We start from the raw sequence: 19,207 nt of genomic DNA, 5'->3' as shown, positions 1-19,207 counted from the left end.
GGCAGGTGAAAAGAAAACACAGACTGGGAGGTGCATAAGGAGAGGCAGTGGAGAAAAGGGGACACGACAGTATGAGGACAGAGGATACCTTCAGGGTTATGGTGACAGGATCGTCCAGGACCTGGACTTGAGTCCTGGGTTCTAGTGTTTAAGACAGTGAATTGTTGTCATTAGTTATTAGAGCATCTGCTTCCCTCTTATGAGAGGACGTCTAGACGCAGACTTCTAAGGGGGGGGCTTCTTTGGAGGGATAGGGGACATTTTCTTGGGGCTTGTATTTCTAGTCTTATTAAAATAGCACATTTTTATGATAAGACTTTATAAGGATGGTTTTATGGTTCCCATGAAGTGATATTTTAATCTGACCGCAGAACACCATTTAATCACATATAACCACCCTGGGTCTGGCCAACCTATCATCCCTGAAATTAAAAAAAAAAAAAAAAAAGATTTTCCCGATAGTCTGGGACAAAAATTAAGAGCTCTTGAATGCTTTCTGTGTGCTGGGCATCAGGCCGTCCTTTCTGTGTCTTGTTTCTTTCTCAGAGCAGCTTCATCAGAGCGGTTTCAGATCCCCAGTTTTATAGATGCAGAATCTGAGGAACGGATTCAATATTTTCTCCCATGTTATTGACCAGTGAGCTGGCGAACAAGAACAGAAACCCAGTTCTTACAAGGTTGGGGCCCAAGTTCCTTCCAAGCTGGCCACATGCTTAATTATCAGGGAGCATGTATCTCATTCCCAATGGTCGCCTTAACTGTGTTTTATTCTCTGATGCGCCCTAAGTTATATTTTTACCTCCTCATCCCCTCTATTTTCTTGTATATCCTCAATTGAAAATGCTACTGGTGAGAATATTGGCCCCCTCTGTGTCCTCAGAGAAGAGCCGTCTTCTCCGTGACCTCACCCTGGGTTCTATCTCAGCTTTTGGCAACTTCAAACTTTTTAAGCTTGAAGCTTTTTAAGGAGTAACAGATTGATTAAAGAAACTTTGAAAACCGCAACAATTATCTCCAACATTATGCGATGTTTATTGCCTACCAGACTCTGTGCTCGAAGCATTATAGCTCATGATAACACTCCAGTTTCTATACGAGTGCCTGAGACCCAGAGAGGCCCAGGCACCTGTCCAAGGTCATTGGACTGTGAGAGCCTGGGCACAACACTGTTGGGTTTCTGTCAATGGGGAGAACCTTAGGATACCTGCGGATGTGAGGGTGATGTTCTTTCTGCAAGTATTAATCTATTCACTTTCTAGAGTGGAATTAGAGCAGGAAGAAAGACAGGGACAAAGTTAGATCTAGGAAGTGAGAAGGAATAGACGATACACTATCTGATACGAGGTGTGTATAAAATGAGATAATGTGTGATGACAGCCCAAAGACCCTAATGTATCCATTATCCATTCTGTTAGTGTGAATAATAAACATGAACTATAGATTTCCCTCCCCCCCCCACCCCCCGCCCTGAATTGTGTGAAGAAGGAACTTCTAGTAGGTTCTCCTTATCCTTTGGGGAAGCTAATTCTCTGGGATAAGGGAACAGAGTTCTTACCAAACTATTTACTTTTTATTCTTTTTCCCCTCTGCTTTCTTTCTCCTTTCTTCTTCCCTTCTACAGCCTAAGTGTACAAATACAGCTCAGATAATCAGGGAGTGTGGCAGGGACGGACCCTGGAAAAAGCATAACTGACACACTTGAAGGCTAGCAGAACGGCCCCCTGGGAACCTGGGCCGGAAGCATCATTCATTCAGGCGGTACTACTGAGCATTCGTTCCAACTCTCCCATTTTACCGATGGGGATGCTGATTATTTACCCAAGAGCGTCTAAGTAGCTGGTGGCAGAACTGGTATAGGATCCGTGTTTCCTAACTCTAGTTCAGTAACAAATTATTTATTATTATTTCAAGTTTATTTATTTATTTTTTAGAGAGAGAGGGTAGAGGGGAAGAGAGAGAAGGAGAGACAGAATCCCAAGCAGGCTCTGCACTGTCAGCATGGACCCAATGCAGGGCTCCGTCCCACAAACTGAGAGACCATGACCTGAGCTGAAATCAACAATCAGACACTTAACCTACTGAGCCACCCCCCCCCAGGTGTCCCGTGATTTTTTTTAACCCCAGTGGGACTGTAATCCTTTGGTTTGTATCTGAGTTGTTATTAAATATGAAAATCTCAGGGGTCCAAGTGTTTGGCCAGATCACTCCATGTTTTCGTTCCCTTTCCCTTTGCAGTGAGCTTGGTAGCTGACTTCTCAGTGAGTTGGTCCGCTGATCTGTATTTGTAGGCACTGTTCTTTTTCCAGAATTTATATCTCTTCCAGCAGGCAGAGTGTAGAATGGAAGTTAACAGCACAGGTCCCACGGCCAGGCTGGCTGAGTTGGAAATCTGACTTGGCCACCTATTAGAAGCATGCACTTGAGCACATTAAATGCGGTGTGCCTCAGTTTTCTTATCCATGGAATGGGGAGGGCAAGGGCACTTTCCTCGTGGAATTAATGGAGGATTAAATTAGATAATACATGTACAGGTGCTTTGAACAGTGCCAGACATATAATGACTAGCATTTATTAAAAAGGTTTCATGATTATAATATCAAATACCCACACAAATAATTCATCATTAGCTACTTGTGTCCAGGGGATACAGGAGTGCTATGATTCAGAAAAATGACATTGCCACTGGTACAATATAAATAGAAACAACTCTCCGTTGCTTCGTTTAAAGGTTTGAGACAACCCAGTGTTTCTGGTGGGGTGGATAGATACCTACATCGTATTTTTTTCTGAATCAGTGCCATCCTGGAAAATTATATACTATTTCTATGTAAGGAAATCTTACAAAATTAAGTCTTAGCAGAGACTCGATTGTATACCCATTGTTGGAATATCAAGGACGTTTTAGAAAGGAGAAAACAGATCATCTACTAATCCCCCTGACTGGCCTAGTTTCATTTTTATATCTTCTCTTCATTCTTTACCCATATATGTGCATATTTTGCAGCATTTCTCGTATAGAAACTGAAATTCATTTTCCCTTTATATCGTGTGTCCTTTTGATTCCTGTATTACCATCAGATTTTCTTTTCATGTTGTAACATGTCTTATTTTATGGATGCCTCACGTTGTACTTAACTAATTTGCCTATTAATGAGGTTAAGGTTATCTCCAAAGTTTCGGTATTATAAGAGAAACCTCTTAGGAGACTCCCTTGCCTGGAATCTTCTTCACCCCTGCCCCCACCTTGAGGAATGGTGGCTGGGGCCAGCTACCTTGGCTTTATGGTTTCCCCTCTACCGTGATTCCCTTCCACTTGTCTATTCCTGTTTTCCTCTTGAGGATACAAGAGCCAACTACCTATCAAAGTTACTGATTTTTAGGGAGGTCTTTGTCCTCGATCGTAGGTCTCCCTGCACATTCCAGCTGCCTGTATGGCACCCGCACCCTAGAGGGATATGTTGTAAATCTTGGACTTCTGCTTTGGTGGGTAGAGCGAGGAAGTATCGAGGCACCACTCAGCACTATTAAAATAACAGAAGCGTTTGTGGACGTGAATGGTCCGGCAGGGCCAACCCTATGTTGTGTCATAAATATGAGTCACTCCCAGTTTCATGCTGCTGATAAGACACTTTGGAAGGGACATCATTACAATAACAGCACAAAGAGTTAGACTTTGGGAGATGCTGAGTGATACGTGTTTCTGTGTTCCTCCCTCCCCCTTTCTTTTTTTTTTTTCTAATTTTTTTTAACGTTTATTTATTTTTGAGACAGAGAGAGAGCATAAACAGGGGAGGGGCAGAGAGAGAGGGAGACACAGAATCTGAAACCGGCTCCAGGCTCTGAGCTGTCAGCACAGAGCCTGACGCGGGGCTCGAACTCACGGACCGTGAGATCATGACCTGAGCCGAACTTGGACGCTCAACCGACTGAGCCACCCAGGCGCCCCCCTCCCTCCCCCTTTCTTAAGCCCTGGGGTTTCAGGGCAGTGTTCAAGTCTTCTGAGCCCTGAAGCTGGTGCAGCCAAAAGAATGCATCAGAATGGAAAGACTATTCCCATTAGTTCTTTTTGCCAAATTGAGGTAAAATGCCCTTTAAATAGGAGCTAATTCTCCAACAGATAATTAGCTTGTCTTCCTTGATAAGGTATGTGAATTGGATTGCATTTATTATAATTAATCTTGCATATTATGTAAAAAGTGCATTCGCCTGCCCTTCTTAGGGGCCCTTTATTCCTACCTTGAGGGTGGCTGGCACCCCCCCACCGCAACTCCAGTGAGAACTGAATGAATTGGAGGAATGCCAAAGTGACGGGCTGCTCTCCCTTATAAAAGCTGGGAGAAGCTGAATGTGGGGCACCACGATTAAGACACAGAGCTTTCATATTAATATCGGCATCGTTTCCACCCCCCCCCAAAAACCCAAAACCAAAAAACAAACCGTGGAGAATGTTTTGGGGCCTGAGAATCTCATGCTACAAAGCTGCCTGAATAATTGCTTGAAATCGGTCTCCTGCTAGTGATATTCTTCTGGATTTACAGGACACAGCTTTTTCTAGGAAGTGAAGGGGGTGGGGGGGGGATAACTGGTTTGGTAGACTTAGCTGGTGGCTGGGCAGTGACTCTGGGAGGTGGCCTGGGGTGAGGAGGGGCTGCTCAGTGACTCAAGAAGCCAAAACTCCTTCCTATGGTTTTTCTCCCCCTGCCCCCCTTTAGTCCCCAGCCATTCACACTTGCCCCTTGTAAGTGGCACTTCTTCATCTGGCCGCTCCGTGATTTTGGGCATCTTTCCCCATTGAAAGCTGTTGCCCACAGTCCCTTGATTTTGCCATGTGAAATGTACATTGGGGGAATGCCTGGGTGGCTTGGTCAATTGAGCGTCCAGCTCTTGATTTCGGCTAGGTCATGATCTCACAGTTGTGGGGTTGAGTCCCGCGTCACGCTCCTGGCAGAGTGTGGAGCCTGCTTGGGATTCTCTCTCTCCTCTCTCTCTCTCTCAAAATGAATAAACATTTAAAAAACAATGAACACGTGATGGGGAGACACGGGAGCATGGGAGTAGAAGAGCCCACTAGGGATGATCTATCCGAAAACCTCTCTACTCCAAGTTACAGTGGTTCTTTTTCTGAGAAAAGAGGGTCTCTTTCCTGTTCTGTGAAGCTGACCGACAGTGTGGCTTTTGGCATTTCAGATTTTAGTCATTTGCCACTGCCTCTACCTACGTGTGAGCATGTGCACATACATATTTGAGTTAACATTTACAAAAGGGGATGGGATGGCACCAAGCACTAACTCATTTAATGGAAATAACAACGGCTGTTTTCTCTGTCTGTGCTATCCACTACGGGAGCCATGAGTCCCATGTGGCTACTGAGCCTTTGAAATGGGGCTAGCCCAAACTGAGATGTGCTGCACGTGTAAAATAACACCGGGTTTCAAAGACGTCGTGTTAAGAAAAAAAGTAAAATATTTCATGAACTGTTTTAACATTGATTGCATGTTAAAATGATACGATTTGAGGCATGTTGAAGTAAGCAAAATGTATTGTTACGGTTAATTTCATCAGTTCCTCTTTACTACTAGAAAAGAATTTTGTTACATAGTAGCCAGCATTACATTTCTTTTGAGTGGTGTTGATCACTGTATAACAGTAACAGTATTATCTGGATCTACTTCTTAGATGAGGAAACCGAGAGCCAGGTTAGGTCGATAGCCCAAAGTCACATAGCAGGAAGTCAAACTCAAGAGCCGTCTGACTCCAGGGCCTATGCTCTTCCCCACTAGTGAGCTATACTATAGAGAACTTGTCTGGCTTTTGTCCTTGGTTCCTGGGTCATAACCTCTAATGGCAACCAAGCTTATGCTAATGAGATGGCTTATGCTAATGAGACAGCTTATGCTAATGGGATAGTTTTGGCTAGTGAGGTGATTCACAATAGGGGTAGGCCATTGGAAAGACAAAGAATGCCATTAGAGGATGGGGGCTTTGTATTAGTTAGACCTCCTCCTGGTAAGAAAGGGGAGCTGGCAATTGAGTTCAGTCATGTGACCACATGGTTCAATCAGTCAGGCCTATGTGATGAAACCCCAGCAAAAACTCTGAACACAAGAGCTCAGTTCAGCTTCCCGATTAATGAATGTGCTGATGTGTTTGGAGGGTGATGGGGTCCTCAGGGCATAGAAACTCCCGTGTTTAAGACCCTCCCAGACCTTGCTCTCTGTGTCTCTTCATTTGGCTGGTTCTTATTTGCATCCTTAGAATAAAACTGTAAGAGTAAGTATGGCATTTTTCCTGAGTCCTATGAGTCATTCTAGTGAATTATCCAACCTGGGGGGTTTGAGTGTGGGAGTCCCACAACTTTTGCCTATCGGTCAGAAGTGTGAGTGGCCTGGGACTCCCAAACTTACGGCTGGCATCTGAAGTGAGGGCAGTTTTGGGGGGGGACTATGCCCTTAACTTGTGGAATCTGTGCTGATTCTGTTGTTAGTGTCAGAGTTGTGCTGTAGCCTTACAAGAATAGACACCTTTCATCTGGATATATATTTTAGGGGCACAGTGCCTGGGAAAGCAAGTTTCCGTACCTTCACTTGCTGATCTCCCTAACCCCATTTCATGGGTGATGGTGGCTAGTTCCATTCTAGACATGCAGAATGACTCAGCCTTTGAGTCATTAACCACTAGCCAATGCTTTTGACCGCTAGGTTCAGCCCAGAGACGGGAGACGGGGAAGTCTCTGAGACCAGCACAACCAGTCCCCTCCAGCCTGCAACTTGTAGGGTCCCCTCTGTGTCTTCATTTCCCAGACAGCACCACTCGAGTGCTGGGGACATATGTACTGGCATCTCCTTGATTCTGGAGACTTCTAAATATTGATGTTGGGATGGGGATCCTTATAGGAAACTGATGTAGGTTGATGCTGTGAGTAAGGAGTGTTTTCCATGGCATGTTTTTTTTTTTTTTTTTTTAACAGTTTGCATCGTCTAGAACCATACTTTTGTAGTCTGTGTTCTGCTACATCTCATAAATGCTGTGCTCAAATCAGCTGTTGTCTTTTCTTTGGAAACTTTTGTTTGGATTTTTAAGCCACGATCCCGTGTGTTTTATCTATTGATTTTTGTTTGGTTTCTCCTCCCCTGCCTGAAATAGACCCTGTCTCTTGCCTGTGGTCCTACTAACCATTACCCTTCTGTTCATACTCAGGCCTGGCCCCAGTCCTGCAAGGCCCTCTGAGGTCACCAGCTCCTGGAAAGTGGAATCCTGCAAGGGCATCTTGGGGCTGCCCTCAAAGGCACATTTCTAAGAAGAGACAAACTTAAACTCTGTATTGTTATATTGCAATGTATATGTATATATATATTGCCTATATATATTTCCTGTATATACATTCAGGTTTGAGGTTCGGGGAACAGGTTACTCTCAGGCACCTCTCCCTGCCACTCTTAGCGACTGTGGGGGTGTCAGCCAGTCCTGGTTTCTAAAAGGGAAGTGGGTTCATCAGAAACAAGTAAAGAGGTACAGAAAGTTAGGCGTTCCATTCTCACTCCCTGCCCCTGAGCCTCTCACCTTCCAGAAAACCAGAGGCCCCTTGTCTGCCTTTCGAGAGCACCCACAATGTTATTCCTGGGAGAGATCCCCTCCCCCCTTTTTTTAGGGAAGAGGAAGCTCCTATGTTTGAAGAAAAAGCTCTTGTGATGTAATCATGCTTTACAATGGCCTTAAGATTAAGTAACTTACCCAAAAGTGCATGGTTAATGACAGGGGTAAGAGGAACCCAGAATTCCTGATTTTAGATTCAGCGTTGTCTCCCTTCAACAGGAAGCAGAAGAAATAGCCCCCAGGGGTGGTGAGAACTCTCTGTCTGCACCATCTATCTGTTCCTGCTCACTGTGCCCCAGTGGGAGGGCCAGTCTGTATGCCCAGTACCAGCCTCCAGCTCATATTCAGTGCTTAGTGAACGTGTATAGAACTGAACTGGGGGCCCCTTCCACTGTCCCACGATATCCCATAGGCTGCTGTGCCCTCCTGAGCCTTTTTTCCTCCTTTCCATCAATCTCCACTTCGTCTTTCTTTTTTTTCTTTTTTCTTTTTTTTAATGTTTGTTTCTTTTTGAGAGAGACAGAGTGAGAGCAGGGGAGGGACAGAGAGCGAGGCAGACACAGAATCGGAAGCAGGCTCCAGGCTCTGAGCTGTCAGCACAGAGCCCGACACGGGGCTCAAACTCACGGACCGTGAGATCATGACTGATCGTGACCGACTGAGCCACCCAGGTGCCCCTGTCCTCTCTACTTCTCATCGCTCAGATAGAATGTCCAAGGGAGAGGCATGGAGAGAGGAGAAAGCGTTAGAAGCCACCAGATATAAACTGTCTTGGGTCCCAGCCCTCCCACGTCATAGCCGGTCCGCCGTAGGCTGTTCCTCTCCAGGAGACTTGTTGGCCCTCCTTCCTAGCCAGAGAGTGACAAGATTTCTGTGTCCTCATGCTGAATTCACCTGTTTGGTCCTATACTGCCTTCCATGAGTCACAGCTTGATGGTGTCATTTCAGGTTACTCTTTAGTAGGTTCTTAAGATTTCTGCCGGTCCCTTTGTTTTCTCTCATGTTCCTTTATCCTTCCTTCTTTGTCTCATTAGATTTATCTTCAGAGACATATGTCTGTTTTTTAATCCCTCGAATCCCTAACATTATGCTGAACCACACATAATAGGTGCTTGCCAACTAAACGGCCTTTTCTCATCCCAAGCCAAAGGTCATGTAATCTAGAAACCTTTAATGAGCGTCTGTACAAATCAGGTATTGCTCCAGGTGCTAAACAGTCAACCCCTTTATAATTTCTTTTCATAACTCCCAGTATTAGCTCATTAAGAGTCACAGTAACTCCCTTGTTCCCCGTTGGCATTATTATTAGCCCCATTTGACAAATGAGGGAACTAGGGTACAAAAAGGGTAAGGCAGCTTTGCTAAGATCATACTAGAAAGTGGTGGAGGCAGCCTGAGCCCCGGCACAGTGAACTGTTAGGCTCTGTTTCCTCAAAAACAAACAGCATATGGACATTCTCGGGTGGGGGTGAGGGTGGGAGAAACTACATTTTACTAACAACAACCCACCGGCAAAGAACTAAGAAGCAACTTCAGATTGTGATAAGTGTTTTGAAGACAACAAAACTTTGAAACTGGATGATGTCACGGAAGAGTGCCATCAGAGGTCGGTGGTAAATTGGAGACCGGGACGACCCCCGTGAGGAGATCACATCTGACCTGCGTTCTGAGCCACCTACGTGAGAAACGAGGGGAAGAGGGTTCCGGGAGGAGGGAACAGCGTGAGCTAAGGGAGGCAGACCCCCCCAGGCCTGGCACACTCCGAGACCACTGCTCTCATCCTTGCCATCGTCCATCCACATCTGGTTTATGGAAGCTGTGTTGAAGTTATAGAGTGCCAGACCTTGGGGCACAGATTATCCGCACTCCCGACTTCGTAGAAGTGGCAACAGGGGCCCCCAAGCTAGAACCCAGGATCACTTCAGCGCAGGAAGAAGGGCTGTGTTTCGAGCGCTGGCCGTTGGGACTTCTGTCGCCCTGAGCAGTGGTGGGCATTGGCATCGCATTCAAGGGCGTGTCGCCGGGAAGCCCGATGGTGTCCCATGTGGGGGGCAACCCATGCTGGCTCTCCATTGCATATGTCCCAGGTTGAACCGACCACTACTCGGCTGGCCCTCCACCGCGTCCCTATACCCTCCCAGCCCACCTCCTCAGAGATGTACTGGCCTCTTGGTTGTTTCCCCCTTAATTTCAGAAGGTGGTCCACTAGGTGGAGACGTGCTAGCTTTTGACCTGGTGTGACCCCCTATCCCTCTCAGTGCTCCAATGAGGTCTTCCCTGGCTTCCAGCTGACCTTCCCAAGCTCAGCCCTCACTCTGTGATCTAACTGTTGGGCACGGGCGGCTGGGTGAATCCATTGCAAGTGGGGCTCACGGCCGCTCTTTCTGGAAGTTGATCGCTGATGCTCAGGCTTGCTGAGTATTCTTGCCAAATATAGAATTCGGCTCCGTGACTTGAGGAACTTGTTGCTATGCCTTTCGCGAACTGAAAACATTGGTTCTGTAAAACAATTCAGATTTTGATGTTGACATTTAATCTTTTCCCCTACCACTTCCTGAATTCCCTAAGCTAGAGCCTTTGACCTCCAGATCATATTAAAGCATCGTCATCCAAGCTGTCCGGACACAGGCTTTCATTCAAAGCAAGCTAAGAGGCACACAGGATTTTTGGCCGGGCACTTCTTCCAAACACGATGGTAGTGAACCCCCCCCCCCCCACCCCCCTGGGGCTTTATTTGTGTAACTTTGCCTTGCTTCCTGCCTTTCCTCCCCTCCTCTTGTCATGGATGTTTCCAGATGACCTTTTGTGAATGTAATTTCCAATGAGAATGTTTCACAGTAGAAATATGCTCTCCCTTGAGGCTTGTTCTTGATATTTCTAGAGATTTATTTAATTGGACTCTACCGAAGTCCCTTTGGGAACATACTTTTGCTGTGAAGTTGTGATGTGTTTAATTTGGGGTCTTAGACAAATGTCGGTCCTCAGGGGAGGTGGACCGTTAAGCAGCCGTGTTCCTTGTGTCCAGTGGGGTTGTTTAATGAACAGCTTCACTGGGCTTTCCTCTGTTTGTTTGTTTAGCAATGCTTCATTATTTAAACTTCTGCACTGAAAAGCAAAGAATGTTTTCCCTCTCTTCAGAGAATTAAACAATAATGGAGAGTATCTGGTTGAGCTCTTGGGAAAAATATGGCTTTGTGTTTTATAGCACTCTCCTATTAACATTCTTCCCTCTGCAGCCTTCCAGTATGATCTCATGGATTTTTTTTTCCCCTCCCTTAATCCGTCTTGATGGATTAACGGGTATTGAGCTTTTTAGGGAACGGAGAAGGTGGAGCCCTCGCATGGTATAGAGTAGCCTCCCAAATACACGGAAATTCTCCAGCAAAAATGTTCTTTGGCCCAGGAGGATGTAGCACGGAGGGCATTGGGTCAATGCTGATCCGCAGGGAGGTCGGGGTCTTTGGGAAAGGAATGGGCTTCTCTGCTTGCAGCTGGTTCATGGAACTAAGGTTCTGGGAGGCTCCATGGACTTGCTTCCATGGAGCAAGGAGGCACCGTCTTCCTCCTGACCTTGGAACACTTCTGGCTCGATTTTAAGATCTTAAAATATGGTACCAACTTGGTTTGGCTCCCAGGGGCCAGGGGGTCAGGTAATTGATAGGTTTGGGTGTGGTTCTTCAAAAGTACTTATAATTTATATTTTTAAAAAGAAAGCCTTACTGGGAATTTAAAAGACTGTATTAGTCTGCAAAATACCACAGACAGAGTCACTTAAACAACAGAAGTGTATTTTCTTATGGTGCTAGAGGCTGGAGGTCTGAGATCTGGGGGCCAGGATGGTCAGCTTCTGGTGAGGGTCCTCTTTTCCTGGCTTGCAGATGCTCGCTGTGTCCTCAGTGGTCACAAGAGAGTCACCAAGCTCTCCGGTGCCCCTTCTTACAAGAGCATTAATCTCATCATGAGGACGGCACCTCCATAACCTCCTCTAAACCGAATTATCCCTCAAAGGCCCCATCTCCAAATACCACCATGCTGGGGGGTCGGGCTTCAGCATGTGAATTTGTGGGGTGGGGTAGGGGACACAATTCAATCCACAGTAGGTGCAAAAGATGTAGTTTGGGAACGAGAAGTCATGATTTGGGCCCAGGTTTTAGAGTATAGGTAAATTGCACCATCTGGTAAATTAATTTTTTTCCCTTTCTCTTTTGATCCCCTTTTCTTTTCAAACACTTATTAATCCCCTATTACGGACTTCTGAACATTCAAGAGCTTCCCACTGAACTTAGAATAAAATCCTCGCTGCTGAATGTCCCTAAGAGGCCCTCTGCAGACTTCTTTGACCTCCACTGGTCACTCCCTCCCCCCATCCCTCCACCTGCTCATTAGACTTTAAACATTGGGCTCCCTTGAGTCACCGCAGACCTAGCAAATGTCCTGCCCTTGCCAATGGTGTGGTTCTCCCTGCCTCGTCTGCCCTTCTGGGCCCCCTCCCCTCCACCCCTTTCCCAAACCAGCTAATGCCTTCTCATCCCCAAAGAGGCCCTCCCTGGACCCCGTCTAATTAGTTCCCTCTCCTAGCACCCGGGAACTGGAGGGCGCCCCATGCCCTCATCATAATTAATCATTACCTTTTTCCTTGTGTGTTTTAATGTTTATCCTCCATCTCGTCCCACTGGACCCTGACCTGTGGGCAGGGAGAGAGGTGGAGAGAGGGAAGGGGCATCTGTGGCACGTCTCTCCAATCCCAAAATGTTTGGGAGGGCTTTCTCTTAGATAAAAGAGATTATAAAAGTGAAACGTATGTAATATCTCTGGTGTGTCCGTTTAGAACAATCCAGAGACTTGAGCTGAGTGTTTGTGATGCGCCTTTCTCCCTGGGAACCGGTTGGTCTGTGCTGAGGCTTTGACACAGTTCAGGGCTGGACGGTCAGAGAAAGGAGAAGGGAATCTGAACTTGCAAGTTTCCGGGGACATGGGCTTCGAACTTGGCTGTCCTCCTTCCTGTGCATTTCCCTCCGTATACCCAGCCTGTATTTTGATAGGCACAATTCTTTTTTCTTTTAGGTTTAGTTATTTACTATTTTGAGACAGAGAGCGCACAGGCACGGCGATCATGTGGGCGGAGGGGCAGAGAGAGAGGGAGAGAGAATATCCCAAGCAGGCTCCCCACCGTCAGCCCAGAGCCCAACGCGGGGCTCGAACTCACAAACCACGAGGTCGTGAACTAAGCCCATCTCGGACGGACGCTCAACAGACTGGGCTCAACAGACAGGTGCCCCGATAGCCACACTTCTTCGTGGAAAGCTATTCACTTGATTGGCTTCCAAAGCCCTGTCATGAAAAGAAGACAATCACTTTCACTCTCTTTCATTGGCATTTTTGTTAGTGGGAGTGAAGCTCGATGTAGAGGCAGGCGAACTCCCCATGAACATGAGATTCCACAGGCTGGTCTTCCCATGATGCCAGAGCGGGCACCCGGACCCATCCGGGACGGCTGCTCAGACCAGTCCAGACCAGGCTGAAGGGTGAACAGAAGGCTTCTCCCAGCCCCTCAGGCAAAGGGATCGACCCCTAGGAGTCAATGATGCCCACCCCTGCCTTCCAGATGGTTCTTCCGACGGAATGGGGAGAGTGAGTGTGAAGGTGGGGTTCTCCATTAACAGGGCCTCGCTGTGTGGGGGTAGGGGTAAGGGGGCCTGACCACTTTTCCCACCCTTACCCTGGATTCTTTAAAAATAGGTTTCAGGGGCGCCTGGGTGGCTCAGTCGGTTGAGCGTCTGACTCTTGACTTCAGCTCAGGTCATGATCTCACGATTCATGAGTTCGAGCCCTGCATCGGGCTCTGTGCTGCCAGTGCAGACCCTGCCTGGGATTCTCTCTCTCCCTCTCTCTCTCTCTCTCTGCCCCTCTCCCGCGGGCTTGCTCTCTTTCTCAAAAGAAATAAATAAAGTTTTAAAACATAATAAAGATAAAAATCGGTTTCAAAAATATTCTGTGGATTCATTGGCAGGCCAAGCAGAAACCAGTTCTGGGTAGAACCTCTCCCTCTCCTGTTTCTTTCCCCTGTTCTCCTGTCGGGTTTCTGAGAGAGGGAGGAGGTAGGGAGGGAGGCAGAGAGAGGGAGAGGGGAGAGAGAGGGAGAGAGAGAGCTGGCTGTGAGGGAGAGGGACCCAAAGCTTGGTCTTCAAGTCCCAGGGACCCTGGCAGATACCTGAGGGGGGTCCCGGCTGTGGGAAGTCTGAAATCCTAGTTTGATTCCCACTCACTCAGAAAAGTCATCTGCTCGCTAAAATAACACAAAGCTGTTTAATTGTTGTCTTTGTGGAAAATTACATGACTGTCATCAGCTGTTGCTTCTGGCTGTGCTTTCTGTTCTAATGTAAATAAATGAGGTAACAGATTTAAAGAAACAGGCTGTATTTACATACTTGTGAAGCGGCCTCCCAAACCAGCTGCTTGCGGTATTCAAGCACACACAAATGAGACTGGTGGTATCCTGATCTCTGGGTACCCGTGAAAGCCTTAAAGTTGGGGGTGGTAGGAAGGGGACCTGAGAAGGGCGCCTCGCCTCCTGGGAGAAGGTGCCCCTTTGGTGCATTTGAGTGACTTCGGAGGGCTGAAGTGGAATCCCCAGCCCTTTTCTGACCGGTTCTGGAGCGAGGGCACGTGTCTACACCAGAGGCCACTTCCAAGCTAGGCGGTGTGGGGTGCTGGGACACAGGGAGAATCTTTTCAACTTGGACAGAAACATGCGGGGATCAGCGTTTCTTGGAAGGTGTGCAACCAAAGCTTCGTCTTCAACGTTTAAAAAAAAAAATTTAATGTTTATATTTGAGAGAGACAAAGTGTGAGCAAGGGAGGGGCACAGAGAGAGGGGGGACACGGAATCCGAAGCGGGCCCCAGGCTCCGGGCTGCCAGCACAGAGCCCGACGCGGGGCTCGAACTCACGAACCGTGAGATCCTGACCTGAGCTGAAGTCAGACGCTTAATGGACTGAGCCACCCAGGTGCCCCTTCCTCTTCAGTTGTCGGAAGTCGCAGTTCCTCAGTCATTGGATCTTTCCGACTGCGTTCACTTTTTTTGAGGTAAATATTTAGGCAGGGATTTATTAAAATTTCTTTCTGTTGAGGACATTACAAAGATTTTATCAGTCAAACAAGAGAGCAGCGTGTCTTAAAACATAAGAAAGAAGAGCCCCCAAGCAAATTATATACAGAAGTATCTAGAGATAAAAATGAAGCTAAGAGCTCGTTGCCAATTATACAAAGATTAGGAAGGAGCAAAAGTGGAATTTCGTTCTTGGTATATATTATAGTCAAGTATTAGCTTATTTGCAGAATGCTAGATTTTATAATCTACCAAGCTGTTTTGCTGGGAACAATGGCATGTCATCTGAGGGGTACACAAATAAGTAAATTACCCGAGTTATAATGACTATACAAGCAATGTCTTGCCGGTAGATTATACATGTGTGTATATGTACATATACGTGTGTGTGTGTGTGTGTGTGTGTGTGTGTGTGTGTATATATATATATATATGTCTCCAGAAAATTTGCCAGAAATGCATGTATTTTATGCCTGTTTCACAACCCTATATATCTCCCCCTCCCATTCTATTGAAATCTTAGAACATGAATAACTAAATATAACGAAGTTTCCAATGGAGACCACCAACCACAAGACCCGCCCCCGTTCTGCACGCCACTTCCTCCTGCGTTTGTCTAAGCTGGGACCCAACAGCACTGAACCTGACCTTTACAAGAGCAGAGCTGCAGGCCGGCAGCCCGGTGGCATCTTCCAGCACCCTTTCCCTTGGGACTGGCGCTGGAAGATGGTCTCCGATTCCCTCCGCGTACCTTTCTTCAAGGTCCCCCCTCCAGCTAAACCTACGACAGCTCTAGAGCAAGGAAAGCCCCCCAACGTCTCCCCCACCCCCGGAAGTGCTCCTCATCTTTGTCCCCCGCTGACAATTCTTCTCCAAATAGCCACAGGGTTTGAATACCTTCTTAAAGATACCAGGATGGATGTTTTACATACAGTTTCACTGAATCCCTACCACCCACCTGAACAGAAGTATTCCAGATTTATACTTATGGAAAACTCATCCAGGGGCACCCAGTAACGTTCACAAAGCCCCACAGCTGGCACACGACAGAGTCATTTTTCTGAATCAAGGCAAAGCTTTGCCCCTCTGCCTTATATATCACAGATGGCCTTCTAGAGCTGGGTTTTAAGATATATCTGTAGATAACGTGTATCTCCTACCAAAGAGATCAGACAATAAACAAACAGATAAAAAGAAAAACCCGTGAGGCAACATGTATCTATCTTTCTGGAACACTTAACGGTATTTACCCAAATAATCAATATGTACTCAGTTGGCGTCAAGATACTGATTTGTTGAGAATTTTAAGCTTAACGTACCTCTTGTATATGTGTTGTGTTTTTTTTTTTTTTTTCACACTGGGACATTTCACACGTAGGCGATGATGTGATAGGATTGTAGGGATCCTAGGGAGACTCATCTCTGACTCGTGGTCCTGGCCACCATGGCTGCTGGACCCAACCTCCTAAGTCTCTCTCTTCCCTGGGTAACAAAAGTGTTTCTTAATCCCTTTGTGTCCTCGTCTACCTAGTGACACAGTGCTCTCACTTGACTCATCCTCTCTAAGATAGCCTCCCCACATTGCCTGGGGACAGGATCATATGACAGCTTAGGTGACACCACCTGGCATTGAACTTGAAATCATTCCTACTATGAAATCCTCAGTTGTGTCTGTGGACTATGAAGACTGTTTCATGTGAAACAAGCCAGGGACAGTAACCTCTGTGTTTCTAGCTGGCATCCCCAATATTTCCCCTGTGAGGGTGGGTAATTCTCTGCCTCGAAAAGTATGAATTGACTGTGACTCCCGCTCTATGAGAGTTTCAGTGCTAGAAGCCTGACATCCACTCTGGTTTCTCCAAGCTTTGTTTCTTCCACAAGGATCCTTGTGTGTATAGAATCTGGAGAGTCTGCTTTGATATACTGCAGTTTCCTTGGAGGACCCCCAAAATAGGATCCATTAGGGCCCATTTTGCGCCGATATCTTTCTCATTTGTCGTAATATCTAACTCACATAGCATCGTATCCATATGAAGAGACCTATGAGATAGATAGTAGAGCTAACTACGTGGATGTGGACACCGAGGGGCAGGGACGTTACGTAACTTGCCCAAGGTAACATAGCTAGCTAGTGATGGCAGCCAGAGGTTTAAACCCAAGCAGCCTGGCTCCAGAGTCTGTGTTCTTAACCACGGTCATCAGAGCACCAGTTTGCTTTAAAAGACTCATCACCCAGTAAGGAAAAGTAGACAACAAAAAGGAGTGATCAGCATGCTGTCACTCTTCGAGAAGAGCTCCATTTTCATCCCCCTCCACCTTCCTTTGGGGGCTAATTCCATCTGCTGACCTTCAGTGAGGGTTTTCCTTCAATTTCTGGAAAGTGCTCACTTTCCGGCCTAGCATGAAACGAAAAAAGCATGTGCGCGAAAGTGCTGTCCATCCCCAGAATACGGAAACCTCTTGCTTGTAGATTCTGCATTTGGATGTGGTTCTTTAGTTTGCCGCCCAGAGCCCTGCTTCTGAATCACATTACAGAAGGCTCCTCTGTTTCTAGGACGGCGATAGTCAACACGGCAACGGAACTGGAACAAATCTGCCGGGAGGTTTCCCACTCACGCTGGGATCCATTGCTTCAGCGGGACGGTCGCCTTGCTGTTGGGGGAAACCAAGGCGACCTGTATTCCTACATATTTTTCTCTAGGGGTTGGGTATGCTTGGTTGTTGCCATTCGGAATCAAAGTGCTGACCATGCTCCTTTTGGCAGAGAACCTAGTTTTGCCGATAAGGTTTGAAATGTTTGCCCCCAGCAATGGTGCTCCTGCCTGGAAAATATTTGCACGGTAACTGTAAGCAATTGTGTGCGTAAGAAGGTCAAGATCGCTCAGCCCGGTGGGGACTGGGGAGGCGTGGGGGGGTGGGGGCAGGGATGGGTGTAGAGCACTTTTATTTAAAACACCATCCGCCTCTGGAAAAAAATAAAATAAAACAAAACAGGAAGTCAAAAACTATGCAGTCGTTATTGGGAAAGCTAGGGCCAACAAATGAAATCAGATATATTTGTTTAGGCAGGATAGGGAGCTATTTGTTTTCTTTATGATAAAAGTATATTATTTCAGTGTTAAAACTGCTCAGATATGTTTGTCCCTGGTTCTTTTTAAGTAAAAATTTAAAACGAAAAGCTCTGCAATATTAGCTTCCTGATCGTTGTTTAGGGTCTTCTTTTTTTTTTTTTTAATTTATTATAATTTATTGTCAAATTGGCTACCTATAACACCCAGTGCTCATCCCAGTAGGATCTTTATATTAAGAAATTTGGGGGAGGTGGCACCTGGGTGGCTGGGTCGGGTAAGAGTCCAACCTCGGCTCAGGTCGTGATCTCGCAGTTCGTGGGTTCGAGCCCCGCGTCGGGCTCTGTGCTGACACCTCAGAGCCTGGAGCCTGCTTCGGATTCAGTGTCCCCTCTCTCTCTCTGCTCCCCCACCCCCCACTAGTGCTCTGTCTCTCAAAAATGAATAAACTTTTAAAAAATTAAAAAAAAAATTTTTTAAGGACCTTTAAAATGGTAGTTTCCCAAAGTAATAGAAGTAGAAAAGTGCTCACCATGGATAGTTATTTTCAAGCACTTTATTTTTACTACGCAGTTGAATCCTCAAAACAGTAGTGTGAGGTACTCTTATTGCCCCTGTTTTCTATCTGGGGGAAAGAAATTTGCTCGGGGTCCGGAAGCTAGTGTTGGCGGTGCTGGCGCTCAGACCCAAGGCGGCCGGCCTGAGGACCGACCACGCATGGCACTTAGAGTTCTCGCGAAGCGCAGTGTAGACGATCAAACGGAGATAAGGACAAGGAGGGTAATAATGGTGGGGTAAGAAGACATTACGTATCAGATGCCTGGCTATATATCAACATGCTTACCTAGGCTGCTCAGACCACAGCCCTGAGGGCAGGTGACATTACGTCCACTTTACAGATCAGTAAGCCGAAACTTAATGAGGGGCAGTGATTTGCATCAAGACTCACTGCTCTGATGGGGCAGAATCAACATCACACCCTGGGTCTGTCTGCCTCTATCAACTGCTCTTAACCACCAGCCACTTTGTCTCTACTTTGCTTGTCAGTTATCCTGCTGTAATGTTCTTACGTAGTGAAGGACCAACAGGATGGAATCAAAGCTCCTCACTAGGTGATCAGGCAGTTCAGCCTCTAGTGATACATGGTAGCGTAGGGTCCGAGGAAGGTGGTTGGAAGAGAAAACCATATCAGCCTTAGTCTTCCCTCTCCTCCTTCCCCGGCTCCCAATTCCAATTCCCTAAGAGCAGAAAAACCATCCTCCCCGCAGACATCTCTCTGAAGAACCACCACGGTGAGATTCGACCCGTTCGTTTTGCCTGAAGCTCCCTCCCAGGAGAGTTGTGTAACTGCGGATGTGCATGACCCGTAGGGGGACTGATGCTGAAGCTGGTCAGCAGACTGACGAGTGAACAGGAGGCGATTTCTTCGTGCCCCTCA

At 46.7% G+C, this 19,207-nt stretch overlaps 1 protein-coding gene and 1 long non-coding RNA gene across 2 annotated transcripts in view; one reads left to right on the top strand and one right to left on the bottom strand.

The window, feature by feature from the left end:
* DUSP10 (dual specificity phosphatase 10) overlaps window positions 1-19,207 on the top strand; it is a 40,455-nt gene that overhangs the window by 12,143 nt on the left and 9,105 nt on the right. The window lies entirely within an intron of this gene.
* On the bottom strand, window positions 13,503-17,233 carry LOC123382732. The gene is made up of 3 exons (XR_006591605.1): window positions 17,049-17,233; window positions 15,660-15,857; window positions 13,503-14,715 (listed from the first exon to the last, which is right to left on the bottom strand). It is a non-coding gene; the product is annotated as an uncharacterized LOC123382732 (long non-coding RNA).

The sequence above is a fragment of the Felis catus genome, chromosome F1, assembly GCF_018350175.1.
Source record: "Felis catus isolate Fca126 chromosome F1, F.catus_Fca126_mat1.0, whole genome shotgun sequence".
Taxonomy (NCBI): Eukaryota; Metazoa; Chordata; class Mammalia; order Carnivora; family Felidae; genus Felis; species Felis catus.
Note: the sequence above shows the minus strand (reverse complement) of the source record. Positions and strands in the feature narration are given on the sequence as shown.